Source organism: Lytechinus pictus, chromosome 3 (genome assembly GCF_037042905.1).
Source record: "Lytechinus pictus isolate F3 Inbred chromosome 3, Lp3.0, whole genome shotgun sequence".
NCBI lineage: Eukaryota > Metazoa > Echinodermata > Echinoidea > Temnopleuroida > Toxopneustidae > Lytechinus > Lytechinus pictus.
The window spans coordinates 74,900,202-74,919,729 of NC_087247.1; the positions used below are offsets into that span (position 1 = coordinate 74,900,202).

The 19,528-nt window shown below is 38.1% G+C and overlaps 1 long non-coding RNA gene across 1 annotated transcript; it reads right to left on the bottom strand.

The window, feature by feature from the left end:
* Positions 1–226: 226 nt before the first annotated feature.
* LOC129266690 (uncharacterized) lies at positions 227–19,002 on the bottom strand. Its single transcript, XR_010293192.1, has 2 exons — positions 9,750–19,002; positions 227–9,221 (listed from the first exon to the last, which is right to left on the bottom strand). It is a non-coding gene; the product is annotated as an uncharacterized LOC129266690 (long non-coding RNA).
* Positions 19,003–19,528: the final 526 nt, after the last annotated feature.

A 19,528-nucleotide genomic window follows, 5' to 3' on the forward strand; every position in this document is an offset into this window, starting at 1 on the left:
CATTATGAAGAGGAAATGGACAAAAATTTGTGAAGAAAAATCACGAAAAAGGAAATCGCATCATGAATATTCATATCATGGGCGGTCCCACATTTGCATGTTATAGCGAGTTTTCCATTATTTAATAAATAATGGCATTATTTAATAAATAATGGCATTATTTAATAAATAATGGTTATTTGTATATAATAAATAATTATTTGCGAGAATAAATACAGATCGAACATGAAATTGCCGTTTCTCAACTTTATTGCCTCTGGGGGATTTTACCAGAATCATTAAAACGACATTTACAATATTTTAACAAGTACACAGTTTCTAAACAATATTCATCAAGCCACAATCAACCAGATTTTAAGGGGGAAACCGGGTCACGTGACCTCCCAGAAGGAAGAGATCCAACGGGATCCCAGGACAGGTATTTCCTGGGGTGCGGATTCCCCTCTTTACATTTATCATCTATTCAATACAAGATTATCTCATGTGTGAAATAAAATTGGGGGAGAGGCTTCAAGACCAGAACGTGAATTCTTGGAAGGGGAACCTGCCGGAAGACATCCAGCCGGACTTCCAAACCAGGAGACTTTGGAAAGTTGGGTTCCCCTGTCCCGATTTTCTTGACATAATTAGTATACAGTGCCTCCCCCTGGTGTTGAAATTTGACCGATATAAGAAAAAATACTCAGTAATCAGGCCAAACACCAAAACAAGCCCATCCTACCAGCCAAAACAAGCCCATCCAACCAACCATATCAAGCCCGACCAACCAACCATAACAAGCCCGACCAACCAACCATAACAAGCCCATCCAACCATGTAAAGCCAATCTAACTAGCCAAACGAGTTTAAGTTCACCTTGTACATCATTACCACATACAAACATAAATCAATTATAAATGATATGATGCATAAACAATGAATACATATCAATTGTAATTACAAGTCAACTACGGACACAATTTCAATATTTGTACAATAATATTATCAGCTTGGTTGAAACTGAGGGGATCTTTCTAAAGGATCTGCTGATAGAGCGTGGATCGATATGATCATAACCAATCAACTAATCATAACAAGCCCAAACATCCAACCAATGTTAGCCCATCCAACCAAACAAAACAAGTTCCTTTTGAACTTCCGTCATGTACATCACAAAAAATTACGGTACCAATCAATATGCATCAAATGCATTAACACAATTACACATCAATTATAATTCCAAATCAACTGCAAATTATGAAAATTTGTGCAATTGTAGTCAACCAGAACAAGCCCAGCCAACCAACCATATAAAGCCACCAAACAAATTTCAGTTCATCTTGTACATCATTACCAAATACAAACACGAATTAAATATGCATCATAGTGCGCATAAACCATTTGCAAATACATATAAATTGTAATTGCCGGTCCACTACAGACAAAATTTTAAAATTTGTACAAAAGTATTAATAGCTTGGTTGGAAATGAGGGGATCCACTAAAATAACTACTTGGAGAGCGTGAATCCCTATGATCATTATAACCAACCAACCAATCATAGCAAGCCCAACCACCCAACCAGCGCAAGCACATCCAACCGAATAAAAACGAGTTCATTTTGAACTTCCGTCATGTACATCATAAAAAATCACGGTACAAATCAAATATGCACTAAATGCATAAACACAAATACACAACAATTGTAATTACAAATCAACTATAGACAAATTATGAAAATTTGGGCAATTGTATTAACAAGAACTTGTTTGGAAATGAGGGGATCCACTAAAAGCCTTGCTTGTAGAGCGTGGATCCTTATGATAATAAACAACCAAACATATCGCCCAACCAACCAATGCAAGTCTATCCGACCAACAAGCCAATCAAGCCCATCCAGTCAACTAATACAAGCCTATGCAACCAATGCAATTCTATCCAAACACATGCCCAGCCAACCAACCAAAATAAATCCATGTTATCTATCAACAGTATAACCAACCAAAATATAAGGTTATTTCAATCAACTGTAACCGGCACAACTTGCACTTAAACAGGCTCATTGAGCAATCTCGAGCCCCGTCTTTAAAATTCACTATTACCACATTTAGATTAATTAGCACAATCGCCTTTGACAGATTTGAGTATAAACAAAAATCACGACAGAATTATTAACAACCATGTATTATATCATCCAATCTTTTTTCATAACATGTGCACCACATTTTTGGAGGCAGAAACAATACCCTCCGACCCTGACAATATTATAACCAACCACTCACAACCATTATTAAATGGGCGGGAGGGAGGGCAAATTAACGTCTTGCATCCCCCAGAGCTTAGTTGAGAATGAACATGTGCTTCCAAATCTGTCGCGTATTGCGCACGTCCCTGAATTATTTCAATGCATTTCATTGGTTCTTTTTAGCGTAGAGGCTGTGCCCCCGTTGCCGTTGCCTGGCTGTCACCAAGGGCGCTGTGTAACGGCGCCATCCATGACATGCCCAGCCAATCACAGACATGTTGCTGGGGGCGTGTCCTTGGAGAATTCCCGCGGAATCGCAGGGGCGCGCTTTGTTTTCGCGGGCCGTGTATGGCTTGCCAATAATTGGTTTTTTGAGAAGACCTGTCTTCTCTCGCAAACTATCTTCTTCGCTTATTCGAATAATCTTATTGCGAGAATAAATACAGATCGAACATGAAATTGCCGTTTCTCAACTTTATTGCCTCTGGGGGATTTTACCAGAATCATTAAAACGACATTTACAATATTTTAACAAGTACACAGTTTCTAAACAATATTCATCAAGCCACAATCAACCAGATTTTAAGGGGGAAACCGGGTCACGTGACCTCCCAGAAGGAAGAGATCCAACGGGATCCCAGGACAGGTATTTCCTGGGGTGCGGATTCCCCTCTTTACATTTATCATCTATTCAATACAAGATTATCTCATGTGTGAAATAAAATTGGGGGAGAGGCTTCAAGACCAGAACGTGAATTCTTGGAAGGGGAACCTGCCGGAAGACATCCAGCCGGACTTCCAAACCAGGAGACTTTGGAAAGTTGGGTTCCCCTGTCCCGATTTTCTTGACATAATTAGTATACAGTGCCTCCCCCTGGTGTTGAAATTTGACCGATATAAGAAAAAATACCCACAAAAAAGCGAAAGCCCCAAATAATCTTTTTTTTTTTTTTTTTTTTTTTTTTTTTTTTTTTTTTTTTTTTTTTTTTTTTTTTTTGCCGTGACACTTGGCAAACACTATTGGATTTTGGGAGTCCCTTCATGTCAAGGCCATCCCTCCCAAACCATCGCGTCTGGTTTCCTGGTTGCAACTCATGGTTTCGGAAACCCATAAATTATGCTCTCTCTCCCTTGTCCTCTGCACTAGGACCAAAATATATACTATGAGCGTCATCTTCTTTTGTCATGTAATTATACTCGTACTTCAATAATGTCGCCATTATACTAGTATGAGAATTCTATTTTGTGCATTTTATCGTATAATAATACTCGATAAAATAAGGGCCACTCTTCCAAAGCACCCCCGATATCATAACTAAGGTAGGATTTGGTCCCATATTCTGCCTCCTCGGCGGCGACCCTAAATGGTAGAATAGAGGGCCGAGCATCGGTGCCGTCGACTTTAAATTATCAAACCATTGCCTCCCCTGGAAAGCTGATGTCAAAGCTACCGATAATAATCAGTCGGTAATTCTGTAACCAAGCCCAACCAAGCCATAAGTTCAAAAGTGAGTTTTCACGCTCGACAACCCAGCCAGTTCAATAATCAAGGACAACAACAACTAAGTTAATGATCAATAAACCATGCCAGCCATCGGAATGGATAGTCAACAATCAAAAAATTATTCCATACAAAGCAATCTCATGCGATCAACGAATGGACGCATCATATACCATACTCTTCGTCTACACCTCCAAGTTGTTATAAATATCTCTACATCAATTGGACATTGGCCAACCATTCTCACTCGAAAGACTAAACCATTAACAAGCTTGACAACATCGCATCCTTGCTTATTTCATTCCCCCTGCGAGTGAATGTTGTTCGCAAGTTTAAGCCCTCGTTGCACTAAACATAACTCATGCAACGAGAACTGAAACCAATTCCACGTCAAGTAGGTCCAGGGTAAAAAACCAGAGATAAAACTCGGTGAGAAGAAACTCTGGAAAACCTTCGGATCCACTTTTGCGGAAATGTGAAACAACAAATCAACAAATGTCTTGGCACACCTTAAAAAGGAGTACCCTTCTTTCAACTAATTTCAACTTAATGTCAATTAGGGGGTCATCGAAGTGACTCTAACATGAAATAATTTGAGGCCAGAGAATATATCAAATTTATATAGCCAAACCATGCTAGTAATTCTATCATTATTGTACAACTCAACTGTTTGATGAAATGCCATACAAAATCAATCTCCACAACTATTTGATAAATGTGTATTTCTTTTCAAGTGAACAAACTGTGGCCTCCATAACCGTTAAATAAGACCATTGAATTTCATCATCCCTGGTAACAGTTCATGCATTAGGAAATTTTGCATGATTTTCTCATGTGTAATGTTTATGTAGGAATGCCTTCCTTCAAGCTAAAAACCGGGATTTTTTTTTTTTTTTTTCGTTTTTGGTCACCAGTGTGAATCGAAACAAATAATATCCATTCCACATCGATTAATAAAGTTAAATGGGGGCATAAAAATCAAGGCGTGCATTCCCACATTCAAGTTGGCTTCATATATGAGATCGCCTCTTACAACAGGTGAGGTTATGTCTTAAAGGAAGAGACATATATAAGCACATAAATGCACCAGAGGGACATGCCTCACAGTTTTTGTTTATATTCTTAGTTATCGATGCTTCAACCGACTTTGCTGGCTGCCCAGAATTGCAAATAGATACGAACTGAAGGTGTTCCCATAACGCCCCTTTTTTCCAAGGTTTTTTAGTTTTCTCCGAAAGGGTTATACTTCTCAACAACTTCGAGATTATTCATGTTTCCTCTTCAAGTCTGGACTTAAGGATCTTGATCACTGCATTTCTCAACCTCTCGTCTATTTAGAGCATTACGTTAAACCATAAATCCGGCATCTTCAAATAAATCCGGATTTCTCATCTTGCAGTGTGAAAACCTTTGCAACCACTGTCATCCAATGTGAACCATAGTAAGCCAAGTCTAAGCCCTGTCCCTTCGTACACCAGTCCAGGTCAAGCTTAGCTAAGTCTCCTCGTACATCAGTCTGGGTCTAGGCTTGATCATTTGTGCCCTGGCCAATTAACTTCAGACTCCACGTCCCTGGAGAGGTAAAAAACAAACAAATCTTCCGGCAGAGTATTGTTCAACACAACGTGACAAGAATGTGTGCAAGGAATTCCATACCTGTTCCCTTATACTTTCCACAACTAATCGCCTTAACTTGCAACGCTCCAGAATTGCAATAAAAGGGGATTTTCCAAGGCGCCCTTTTAACAAGTATGCCAATGAATTTGTGAATCCCGCACTCGTTCCCTTCACTTTTCACAACTAGGGGCCGAACCTACAGCGTTGGATAAGCTTTCCCTTATAAAAAAAATTGAATGGTATACCATTGAAATACCATACACCATACACCATTGAAACACCATTGATATACCATTGGAATACCATTCGCACAGCACCCATCATACACCAATGGTATACCATTCAAGCCCCAATGGTATACCATTCAAACTAATTTAAATAATTGGGACGTTACTATTACCATATTCATGAGCACCATTTACCATTCATATACCATTGATCAAACACCATTCACCATTGATCTACCATGGCCACTATAGACAGGTTTACCATTGACCACCGTTCAGCCACCATTCACTGGCCTACCATTTACCATTCAGCCACCGTTCACTGGACACCATTGGTCTACCATTCACCTTACACCATACACCATTCGCCTACCATTCACCATACACCGTTGACCTACCATTCACCGTATACCATTCGCGTACCATTCACCGTACACCATTCGCGTACCATTCACCATACACCATTCACCATACACCGTACACCTACCATTCACCGTACACCATTCACGTACCATTCACCGTACACCATTCGCGTACCATTCACCATAAACCATTCGCCTACCATACACCGTACACCTACCATTCACCGTACACCATTCGCGTACCATTCACCGTACACCATTCACCTACCATTCACCATACACCGTTCACCATTGCCCTACCATTCACCATACACCATTGACCTACCATACATTGTACACCATTGGCCTACCATACACCGCACACCATTGACCTACCATTTACAGTTCACCATTGGCCTACCATACACCATTGACCTACCAATCACCGTACACCATTGGCTTACCATACACCATTGACTTACCATTTACCGTACACCATTGGCCTACCGTTCACTGTACACCATTGTCATACCATACACTCTATACCATTGGTCAACCATTCAATTTACACCATTGGCCATACATTATAGACCACAAGTGTACTGTGAATGGTAGACCAATGGTTTACACTGAATGATAGACAGTAGACCAAAGGTGTACAATGTATAGTAGGCCAATAAAGTACAGTGAATGGTAGACCAATGGTGAACAGCATATATAGCTCGGGTTAATGGTAGGTTTGATAATGGATTAAGTATGCACAAGAAAAAAAATGATGAAAACAGTTATTTCAAGAACGTCAAATGTTTTTACTATAAGAAGTTTAAGTACAGCATAAACGGAACACAGTATTCACAAGTATAGACTTTATAATTAAAGCACATAAGTTATGAATATATATGACTTTGCTCCTCGTTGACATCTATATTCTGTCAATCTTGGTATCTAAAATAAACATGTATCAAGACAGAGTTTAATTGAAAAACAACAAATGAATAACATTTCCAAGAATAAACCTGTTCTCTCTGATGGCTTTTTACGTGGATTGAGTACTTGGCAAAACCACTGTTCTGCAAACAAACCTGATACTTGTAATACAATAACCTTGATTTTAAATCTGTTGTGTGTAATTGCTTTCACACAGCTACTTCAATGACATTAATAAAATATTTTTTTTACTAATAAGTTCAAGTACAAAAGAGTGGAACCCAGTATTGACAAGTACATGTATGGCATAAAAGCACCAGCATTATGAATACATGTGACTGCACGACTCTACAAGAGGTCAATGATTGCACTCCACATAGATATTATGTTAATCTTCCTATAAACAAATCTACATGTAAGACAGAGTTTGGACAACAAACTGATGAACACCAAATTTCGAAGATTAAACTCAAAATGTGTGATAGCCTTCACATGGCCAAATGATTAAAGGTAAAGAGTACCAAACTTAGAGGAAATAAATATCCCCAAAAGGGGGGAAAATAGTAACCTCCTAATATTTCTCTATTTTCTTTTCACCTAAAGGATATATCAAACGGCATGTTTCTACATAGAATCGTTAAAAGGTATTACCCGCGTAAGTATCCAGAATCCCGGAAAACTTTCCTGTAGAATTTTGTAGAAACAGACGCGATGCGGTTTATTGATAAACTGCTTCAAGCAAAATATGGTTTCTCATAACCATCTCTGAGAGGTGGTTATTGCCATGTTAATCCGTTTAACTTTTCTGTAAAAACAAACGGCAAAATAGCGTATCGTGTCTGGCGGAAGTGCTTAATCCCGGAAGTGCAATTTCGCAGTACATATATTTGCACATTCTGGCCTTTTCGATCTCGCCAGCTGATCGTGCTACACGTATACCTGCTACATTGAGTGAGATCTACCACAAATTTTGAAAATTTTCCTAAGAAGATGCAATTTTGGACATATGTACAATGCAACGTGAGGTTATAGGTTGAATTTTCTGATTTCCGCTGTATTTGCAACGCGAAAAGCGAGTTAATCAGATTATTCAGTTTGTAGAAGCAGGTTGGTTTAAGGGCGATAAGGTTTTTGAGTCCGGAAAAGATAAATCGTTTTTAATGATTTTCTGTAGAAACATGCCAAAAGTTTATCATAAATACATTAAAGATACATAAAGAAATGAATAATATCTATATCAAAAATAGAATATATAGAATAATAAAGAATATATCATGAAAATAGAAAAAAAAACAAGAAAAATAGCGACATCTTTTTCTAATATTTTGCAAATCATATAGAAAATAATTCTTAGTAGCACATCTATTTTTTAACTATTTCCCTTAGTTCAAATATACAAGATTCCACTTATTTCTTTTTTGTCTATTTTTGTTGTGTTGAATCAGATGAATAACTCAACTATGTGTGAGAAATAATATAATTTTTGTCTTACACAGTAAATCAGTAGTCAATCGTAATTTTTTACAACCTAGCTTGGACAAAATTTGAATTCATATAATACAAAAAAATATATAAATTGGGATCTTGTATATTCATGAGGACTTGCAGAGAACAGTTTTACCAAAAAATAACAACTTTAATTCGTCATAATTTCGTTAATCCTCATTCAATTTTGATGAAATTGTCAGTGTTTTTTTTTTGTCTGATGTACTCTTTGAATTTAAATCACATAACTTTCAGTCTAGAGTACCTAGCCCTTCAATCAAATGGGTTGGACGACCGGTTACATTTTACATATAACATAGTTGTAAGGAGAATGAAGGGGACCATAGAAAGAAAGCATGAGAAGAGGGGAGATTTAGGTAGGAAGAGAATTAATCAGAAAAGCATAATGTTGACAATTTCGTTAAAATCTGATAACAAAGTCTTTGATTTGAAGGTTTAGCAACATTTTGGGAAAAATTACTGGAATGTGCACATGATCGTCAGGAATTTGTGTTAGGCTTATGTTATAAAATGAAATCATAATAATTTCATATTTTCGTACACGTGTGTATGATATGTCCCACGTAGCATAAAATGATTTCAAGCAATGCATGTGTTTACATTAAATAAATCTTCACTCCACTTTTTAGTTCTTGGAGGTCAAAATGTGAATAAACATGAATTCTTGTTATAAAATACAAAAGAACAAGTGGGGGTATGACATCAGCTTGTTAATTGTGGGTGCGTCGTGGTCTAGTGGTTCTGACTCTCACCTTTCAACAGAGTGTCGTGGGTTTGAATCCTAGCAATGGTGTTTTCCTTCAGCAACACATTTATCCACTGTGCTGCACTCGACCAAGGTGAAGTGAATGCGTACCCGGCAAGATTAATTTCTTGCAGCTGTAATAAGGAATATGGGATGAAAACAATGCAAAGGACAGTATGTCAGCTACGGGTTCAAAACATCAATGCTTGCCGTGCGTGCAAGCTTTCTTGAGAAATTGATATATTTTTATAAAATATCGAGAAATTTGCATAATACACTACCCTTCAATTGAATAGTACCAATTACCAAATATCAACAAAACATTTTGTACAATATGATAAAGAAATTCATGTTTAACCATAGATTAGCAGAAAATAACCCGTTAAATTAATGGGAGGTTGCCCAAATGATGACAAATACCATACCACATGCATACCTGGGGCCAAAGTTTCCACCCCCCGCCAGCATATTGATTTTTTCCAGGGGGGGGGGTGTTAGAAAGGACGTGTAATCCTATAAATGGGGATGACATTTGGCCTTTTTCAGTATTTTTACCATTCCTCACAAGTTTTTTTTCAGCTATGTCACTGCAGGAGTACAATCTGTTTTATTTAATGAAGCTTTGCAATTTTTTCCACTGAAGTGAATTCTTACACAGTTACCTTTCACAAACTCCAGTTGTTTTCTTGTAAACGGTTTTCTGTGTTCAACACCTGTAGTTTCCTTCCCAGATTATCCTGGACCATCTACATTATCATCCAGTGTATCCGTCGTCCAATCCTAAATGAAATAAAATCAATTTGAGTGTTGGAAAATATGCATGTGCAGATAAAAACAAAAATATAATACTAATATAGTAAAACTTTCTTTAAGCTCCAAAATTCAATGATTCACTCATATACAGCATCATGATCATTTTTATTTCAACATATGCAGCAAATTCACTTGAAAATATGTTTGACATTGATGTCACAGAAATAAAATTCCCTCACCAAAGATTTTCTGTGTGTGCATGCTGGAAATATATAGATCAATATAACACAGTTACTCTGCTGCGGAACGTGTTTTGATCAGCAATCATGTAGATATGCAAGAGAAAATTATCTAATAGAAAAAGAATGATCTGAAGTCATATTTCCAGAGCAGCAGTTTTCAAAAGGTAGGCCTAATCAATTAATTGATAACATTCAATATGATTTTCTTTTCTTGGTATTGACAATCACAGTAGCGGATCCAGATGGGCACAATTGACCTGTGCCCCTACCTCCCCCCCCCCCTTGAGAGCAATAGTCAATGGCCCGAATTAAAAAAGGTGGTTTTGAAAACCCCGGTTGAGTCCATGTTTTATGGAGATTTCCTGTATAAATTACGCTTATTTACAGCGTATATCAAAATATGTCCAATGCTGATGCGCGCTTTTGTCACAGTGCGCAAAAATTGACGCCTGTTGCCGTGGTTATCCACGCTATTTTAATCACGAGTCCACTGTTTTTAATTAATGAGTCCACTCTTCAAACAGTGGACTCATGAATAAAATAGCGTATCTAACCATGGTAACAGGCGTCAATTTGGCGCACTGCGACAAAAGCGCGCATCAGAATTTGACATTTTTTATACACGCGCAAGATACGTGCTAAATTAAGCGTAATTTATACAGGAAATCTGCATACACCATGGACTCAACCGTGGGTTTTCAAAACCACCTTTGTGAATTCGGGCCAATGTGTTTAATGTAAATATGGCGTCTTTACACAAGTGTGTCCCTCCTTTTGAAAGTTACAGCAAATATTTCTAACGGAAATATATACCGTGTTTACACTTAATCGGCTTTTTCATAGCGTGTAAAACACAATTAACTTGCATCGGCTCGCGGTTCAGAATCAGCAATTTGCACCACCAAAGTAGTAGGTTCAGAACCGCGAGCCGATGCAGAATCGGCTTTTTTACTACGTGTAAACAGAAAGCCGATTCTGCATCGGCAATTGGTGCGCATTTCATTTACTTTACCATTGTGACATAATTGTAAGCGCACGGATCCAGCGTTGTCTTTATTATGACGTATATTGTTGGTGAGCGTATCAATTGAGGTTTTTGACACGCGAGCCGATTCTGCACCGCAAGCTGTAACAGCGTGTAAATGCAGTGCAAGATAAACCAAAAGCCGATTCTGCATCGGTATTTGGTTCAAAACCAAAAGCTGATCAAGTGTAAACACGGTAATTGTCTCATACACAAGTAAAGATCTCTTTTTTTGTGCTTGTTAAAGTTTCCTGAAAAAATGTGCCCCCCCCCCCCCTTGAGAAATCCAGGATCCGTCCCGGGACAATCATATGCCAGTGGGTGAATTCTAGACATTATTTTGGGCAAGTTTTTGATCAGTAAATAAATAAACACAGATAAAAAGTGATCACAGGACAAACTTAATTCAAAAAAATATAATTAACTTTAAAAATGGATTTGCCTAGCCCTATGAAAGGATCTCAGATTATTCTCCCGCACTAATGCAGTTTCACACCAGCCAACTTCGAGCAAAATTTTCCACCAGTAATTGTCTACACACATTTTGAGGTCAATACACAGTATGCCCACCATTTTTCCAAACATCACGATCGGGAACAGCGGTATTTTGGCTCCATTCCCGATGTTATCGTAATGGTGGGAGCCATGCCGGGGTGGAATTCAGAGACCAGTGAGTTGGGGGGATTTTCCCCAGGCCAAGCCGGTCCGGGTTGAGAGTCAAAACAGCGAAGATCAGAAGCTGTTATGTCTCCGAAAAATACCAAATAAACACCAAGATAATGCGACCATTTACCACTATTCATGAACCAAGCTCATCTATTTTCTCGAATAATCTAACTTAATTTATCCTTTACATGAATTTCAGCCACTTTGAGCAGTGGAAACAGCATTATTTTAGCTTTGATCTCGACGTCTTAGTTAAAATTCTTAGTCAGATTTTGCCAAACGAACGCAGAGGGCAGCAACACTGTTGACTTCGTGTTTGCGCGTTGTAATCGCTAACTTCAGCAAATATCCAAATAAATATACGGTGGAGTGAGACCCTAAATCTGATAACTCGAATGATGAAATCATGGTGGAAGCCGGAATAAAGATGTTCCTGATGCTCAGTGAATTGATTCGGACAAATATTTAGGTTAAATTAGTTCGCTAACATCGCAGGGTACAAAAGTGCAGCAGCGGTGTTGAGCGGTGGCTCCGAGTTCCGAGCCGATCCAGGACCCAGAATTTTTTTTGCTAAACCTTCCGGTCCGGGCTCAAGCCAGGTTATCTTTGCGGGCCCCAACATTAAACATTACGTTATCGTTCAAATTCTCAGTCAGACATCACTTTGCTTGGCTTTGCCATTATTTATAAGGACTGAAGTTAGCGACCAAAAGATTTGCCTGCGGCAGTTTGCATGATTTGGTTACGAACTTCAGTCCATATAAAAATTACGGCAAAGCAACGCATGAGGATTCAAACAATGACGTAGAGATCGAAGCCGATATACAGCTGTTCCCGATATTCGGAAAAGCGGTGGGCATATGGACATTCAAATGCAATTCAGATTTGATATGACATTTGAGAACAACATTTGGTGGTGAATTTTGCTCGAAGTTGGTCGGTGCGAAATTAGCGCCCAATCCCACGGAAAAATCCCAAGGAAAAAATTCAGAAATTGTGATTTTAGTCAGCCGGCATGGCTGAGTTCAGATTAGTATAGGCCCTTTTTGGGGGGGGGGGATACATACATATACATGTAAACTACGATTTTTGTTTACAAACGTCAAAAACTATGCCAATTTTTATATTTGAACAAATTATATCGTATTCATAAATATTCTAAAAAACCTTAGGCCTAACCAAGAAGAAAATATCACACAACTCACTAATACCAAAATCCCGCCATGTTTTCAGAACACTTCTTGATTTATCATGGAATATTTCTCTGCCTCAATTTCTAAAATATGTTAATTCCAAACAGTTGTAGGTTTTCTCTGAATAATTATTGCAGTCTCTCTAGAAAAATTGAATAGGAATCGTTTGTCACTCTCTCCAGTCACAGTTCCGCACACAAAGTGCACATTTTACCATTGAAATTGCATGCGCAATAAGTGGTGCGTAGCTTTTTAGGGCCTGCGTAGCCTTTAAGGCTTTACTTTATGTTTTAAAATTTAGGACACCTTACCATGTTTCACCTGAATACTACCATGTCCATGTCATCTTAATTTACCAACATTATCTACCAACAACAACAAATTATAGGCCTCATTCCAGAGCAATATTTTTCGGCAAGGTTTCCATTTCAGTGAAACAATGTCAATGTTGTGCAGTAACCAATGGCCTAATTGACACTTTGACAGTCAATGTCATGACATTGACAGTACTGCACTGTACAGCATTAATTTAACAAGTCATTCATTCATAAATTCATACCGGTATTCAGAGATGGTTTTGTAAAACATTGACAATAGATATCAGACCATACGAGCGAATTACTACTCAATGACAATGCTCGGCTCAGCTCACCTCAGCCAATACAAAGCATATTAACGCACCCCATAATCCATTTCGCCAGAGACAGGCGTGTCCCCGGCCCGCGCCAACGGGGCAGTGGCGGTACGGTGGCAGTGAATCCCCGTGGCAGTACAACGACATCTAACAGTAACATTCTAGAAAATCAGGCCGAGCCACTAACTACGAAAACAATATCAAAGAAAATTGTTATCTAACTTACTGTTTAGCGTATTCTGCGAATGAATTTGAAGTCGTTGTCCGAATCTGACCTGTGTTCCTTTAGTTTATGATGAATTATAGACGGACTTCTGAACAGCAAAACAGTGGTTGATCGGGTTCTTTTTTCAAATATTGCAATTGGCGGTTACATGCGTACGTGCGCACGGGCGTGCGAGAACAACACTTACATACGGGGTCTTACATACATAGAGCGAGCTAGCTAGCAGCGCAGCCAACACGTACATCCCGATATTGGGGGGGGGGGGGTAAATCAAGACCAAATCAGGGGGAGGGGGCTTCTTAGCCAAGATACATCCCGATATGTGGGAGGAGTGAATTGCATGTAAGACCAAATCAGGGGTGTCTTTTTCTTGATTGGTTCTGGGTTGGCAGTTAACCATGCAGTCAATTTTTGCCACTGCTTATCCTTTGAAAGGATCTATGAAAAAAATCATTTTGCTCAATTTTTTTCTGTTCTATAATTCCATGTCTTTCTTTTTTTTCTTTCCATTGTCTTTTTTTCTTTTTCCTTCTTTTTTTCTGTTCAGTCTTTCTTCTTTTCTTTGTCTTAGTCTTTTTCTTTTCTTTTTTTTAAATTTATTTTTCTGTTTTTCGATATATATATATTTTTTACTTATTTCTTTTTTCCTTTAATTCTCCCTTTGTTTAATTTCGCTTTTGTTTTGATTGCAATTGAGAATTTCGTTCATTAGATTTTTTCTGTTACATATTGTACCAGCCTGGCGGCAGGGAATTTTGATACTGGGGGGGGGGGGGAGGGCAAGACAATAACAGACAAATCATTTCAATTAAGCAAGTAATGACCGGCCTAGAATTATTCTCCTCTTTATAAACACCATCCATGAGTGAGAAAAAATAATTAAAACACAATTTGTAAAGAAAAAAAAAGAAACGTTTTATGATCAAAATTAAAGCAGTAGTAGCGATATATAAATTGGCCGGGAGGGGGCTTTGGTCGTTGCAGACCAAAATCAGGGTTTGCCGATGGGAATTTCAATAGGGGTTGGGGGAGGAAGACAACCAACAGTGAATTCATTTTAAGCAAAATAATGACCTATGGGACATTGCAAGAAACTTGCAGTTGAACGCAAGTCAATTTCAAACTCCAAAATCAATTGAAAGTCTTACTTTTCATTGCAAACTTGCAACGGATTTATTGTTTCTTCCATCAATAAATCTATAAATTGGTTTACTTTAGATGAAATTAGTCTATCACTTGTAAATTTGCAACCGAATTTTGGGATTGACTGCAAATATTTTCTTGCAACACCCCATAGCTCTCTTTATAAAAAAGTGGCCATAATTAAATAAGAAAATTAATTTAAAAATAGAACAAAACTTTCAAGAAGGGGGGGGGGGCGTTACATAAAAAAAACTGTATACCGTACAGATAGGAGAGGTGGTGTGCCGTTCAAATTATACCAAGAAACAAAAAGAGAAAAGAAAGGATGGTGAAATGTACAATTTTCTATTTAGTACGATACACATCTTGTTCATGCTCTTTAAAACTTGCATGTTTTAATTTCAAGATTTTTACGGTAAATGATGATTATATCTTCCCTTTCGGGAGCGGCTGTGAAATAATTTGTCCGTTGATATTAAGGTACAATAAAAACCCTTTTTATCAAATAAGATTTCATTGACTCCTTTTATTTTTGCACTCAATGCATCAGATATAAATTTAGAAGGTAATGTGTACAATTGTAAAATAAAACAAATTAATAATATTGTATTTTAAGCACTGGTTCAATAATATTTAAACACATATAGGCCTTTTACTTAATAAAGACAAAGACAATTTAAAAGAATGCAACAGGCCATGTTTGCCATCATGAGCGAATGGGCCTGATTTGGGGAAGCTGCTCGCATAAAAGTCACAACTCAAAAATTTTAATAATTCTAATTTTTAATCTTTGATCTTTTTTCTCTTTAAATCTTCGGAATTATGTTATTGGGTAATGCAATTGGGCATACCATTCACCATTAACATAAATAGCATTCATTAGGCACACACCACTAAGCCACAATTGCGTTACAATTATCCAACAACTATCCATTAATTATACCACTATATAGGCACATACTACTGAGACACCATATTGGGCATATGGTATACCATTGATACAAATCATACCATTACACATATACCACTGAGACTATTGGATACCACTGAGACACCATTGGGTATATGGTATACCATTCACCATCATATCATTATAGAGGCACATACTACTGAGACACCATTGAATACGACTGAGACACCATTGGTATATGGTATACCATTCGTCATACCAATCATACCATTAGAGGCACATACTACTGAGACACCATTGTATACCACTGAGACACCATTGGTATATGGTATACCATTCACCATACAAATCATACCATTAGAGACACATACTACTGAGATTCTGAGACACCATTGTATACCACTGAGACACCATTGGGTATGGTATACCATTTATCATACCATTAGAGGCACATACTACTGAGACACCATTGTATACCACTGAGACACAATTGGTATATGGTATACCATTCACCATACAACTCATACCATTAGAGTCACATACTACTGAGACACCATTGAATACCACTGAGACACCATTGGGTATATGGTATACCATTCATCATACCAATCATACCATTAGAGGCACATACTACTGAGACACCATTGTATACCACTGAGACACCATTGGGTATGGTATACCATTCATCATACCAATCATACCATTAGACACATACCACTGAGACACCATTGGGTATATGGTATACCATTTACCATTAAATAAACTACCACTTACCATTAAGAACTTACCATTGAAACACCACTTAAATACCATTCGCGTACCATTTACCATTCAGATCACCATTCAACTACCATTCGCCACCATTCAAATACCATTGGCGATTTTTATAAGGGTTAACATGGCAATAAATGGGGTTTTCCAGGGCTCTTTTGAGCATTTCGGGGGGGGGGGGGGCACAAACGCCCTCAACTTCCCCCCCTCACCCGGAATGATACAATCGACGTATATTTTAATTGTGGTTATGTTTTATCTTTACGCCATCTTATAAACTCGAGGCCGGCGAGAAGGGATAAGTGGTACGGACACTGGGCATACATTGACTACATTTCCGAACTTAAATTTGGTAATAGAGGTCTATAAAAAAATGACGTATCTTAGCATTCCCCAACCTCATCAAGCAACTAAGCTGTCAGTTAATTCATGTAGGTCCAGAACAGGATGAAGTTGACCAAGCAAATAACTATTATTGCACACGCCCAATGGACAGCAAAATACGGATTACGGTACATCGACCTATACCTCTACCATCTATCTCAATGAATAATATCGTTTTAGTACCGGGGGCGAATGCAGTTTATTTCATCATATTTATCGTATCCCTGTTCACACCGAAGGCAGCCACCCCAGTTTCATTTATAGACCCTATCCTGTTCATTTTGGGGAATTTGGTTACAAAATGCCAGCTGATCAATGGGCTCAAATTATCGTGGGATCCAGCTTGGTGTATGGAGCATCGTTTATTTCTTTTTTGTTTATTTTGTAGCATGAGCCGGGACTCAGCTGGCGAAACAGAATGTTGATCCTTTAATTAGATCCAATACAAAAATCATATTGTGATAGGTTTTGACCTAATATTTGATAATTCAACTCAGTCCACTGTTCAACGCTGCCTTTTCGAGTGGGGCGCGACGCCAAGCCCTCTGATTCGACCCTTACCAACGCTCTCATAAAGTCATATTGAATCAACTTAACTCATGGAGCAACTCCAGTCGCAAACCAAGCCGAGTCGAAGCTAGCCTAGGTCCTTCAGTTTCCATTTATCCTGCATTCCCGCAACCACATTAGAAATACATTGAAAAATGTTCGGTCCTATTAGATCGATATCGTATATCATAGTTGGCCCTAGAACCAAAGCCAAAGGGGTTATAGGGATAGATCCAGGCCCAGAAAACATTTAGTCTGAGTTGGAACTTTGAATTTGGTCAATAGATATAGGCCTAGATCTAGTATCACAAGTTATCACGTTACAGTTCCGGGCCCCAAGTTAAGTAATAGCTATACTATAGCGGCCGGTTCAGGCCAAATTCATTTAAGGTCTAGGTCAAGATGTGCAACTACAAGTACAAACATGGATCCAAACACTCACCGGGTCAAGATATATACACTGTGGTCCGGGCCCTAACTCCACTCCATTCGCATCAACAATCAATTACTTAGATCCAGCTCCATCGAACTCGAAGCATCGCCGGCAGTTTTATCACAGGCACAGCCTCAAAAGACAATCGGCCTAGTTGTACTCATAGGAGAACAACTCCGGCAAATATCCTCATTCACGGCATTGGTCAGAGCTTCCGTTTGACTGAAAGTACTTATTATTCCTGTGGAAGCTGATGTATATTCCAACTCTGCAGTCTCACCGATAGACCGTGGCAAAATAGCGGTCGATCTAACGTTAGACCTCTAACGAGAACGGTGATCCCGGCCTAACTGAGATAGTCCCTGTAGGGGTTCGGTAATTCAGCGTTGTATCCGTCCATCCCTTCACTGCACTCTGCAGCTCCACCGGCCAGCGTGTCGTCAGCGAGATCTGGACGGCTAGCCATTCATAATGTTGATAAAAACGCTGAGAATTAATTTTCCCGGGATCCATTTTATCCCGACATCCCTGTGACCTGGGATGAGCAGTACTAGTACTTGAATTGTTTGTATTAGCCTGCTAAAGTGAGGCCTAAACTATGATGATCCAAGAACAGTTTCATAGCGAACTACAAATTAACGTCTTGCATCCCCCAGAGCTTAGTTGAGAATGAACATGTGCTTCCAAATCTGTCGCGTATTGCGCACGTCCCTGAATTATTTCAATGCATTTCATTGGTTCTTTTTAGCGTAGAGGCTGTGCCCCCGTTGCCGTTGCCTGGCTGTCACCAAGGGCGCTGTGTAACGGCGCCATCCATGACATGCCCAGCCAATCACAGACATGTTGCTGGGGGCGTGTCCTTGGAGAATTCCCGCGGAATCGCAGGGGCGCGCTTTGTTTTCGCGGGCCGTGTATGGCTTGCCAATAATTGGTTTTTTGAGAAGACCTGTCTTCTCTCGCAAACTATCTTCTTCGCTTATTCGAATAATCTTATTGTATATAATGGCAAACTGTAAAAATTGTTTATAAATAATGATTATTTATAAATAATGGGATATTGAAACAAAATTATTATTTATAAATAATGAAGTAGATATTTCATTATTTAACAAATAATCTTTATTTATAAATAATGGAAAACTCGAACATTAAATAATGATTATTTATAAATAATGAGAATAATGGTGCACTCGAAAAAATTATTTATAAATAATGAAGTAGACGTTTTCATTATTTAACAAATAATCATTATTTATAAATAATGGAAAACTCAACAAATTATTTATAAATAATGAAAAACAAATAATCATTATTTATAAATAATGAAAAACAAATAATCATTATTTGTAAATAATGAAAAACAAATAATCATTATTTATAAATAATGAAAAACAAATAATCATTATTTATAAATAATGAAAAACAAATAATCATTATTTATAAATAATGAAAAACAAATAATCATTATTTATAAATAATGAAAAACAAATAATCATTTATAAATAATGGAATG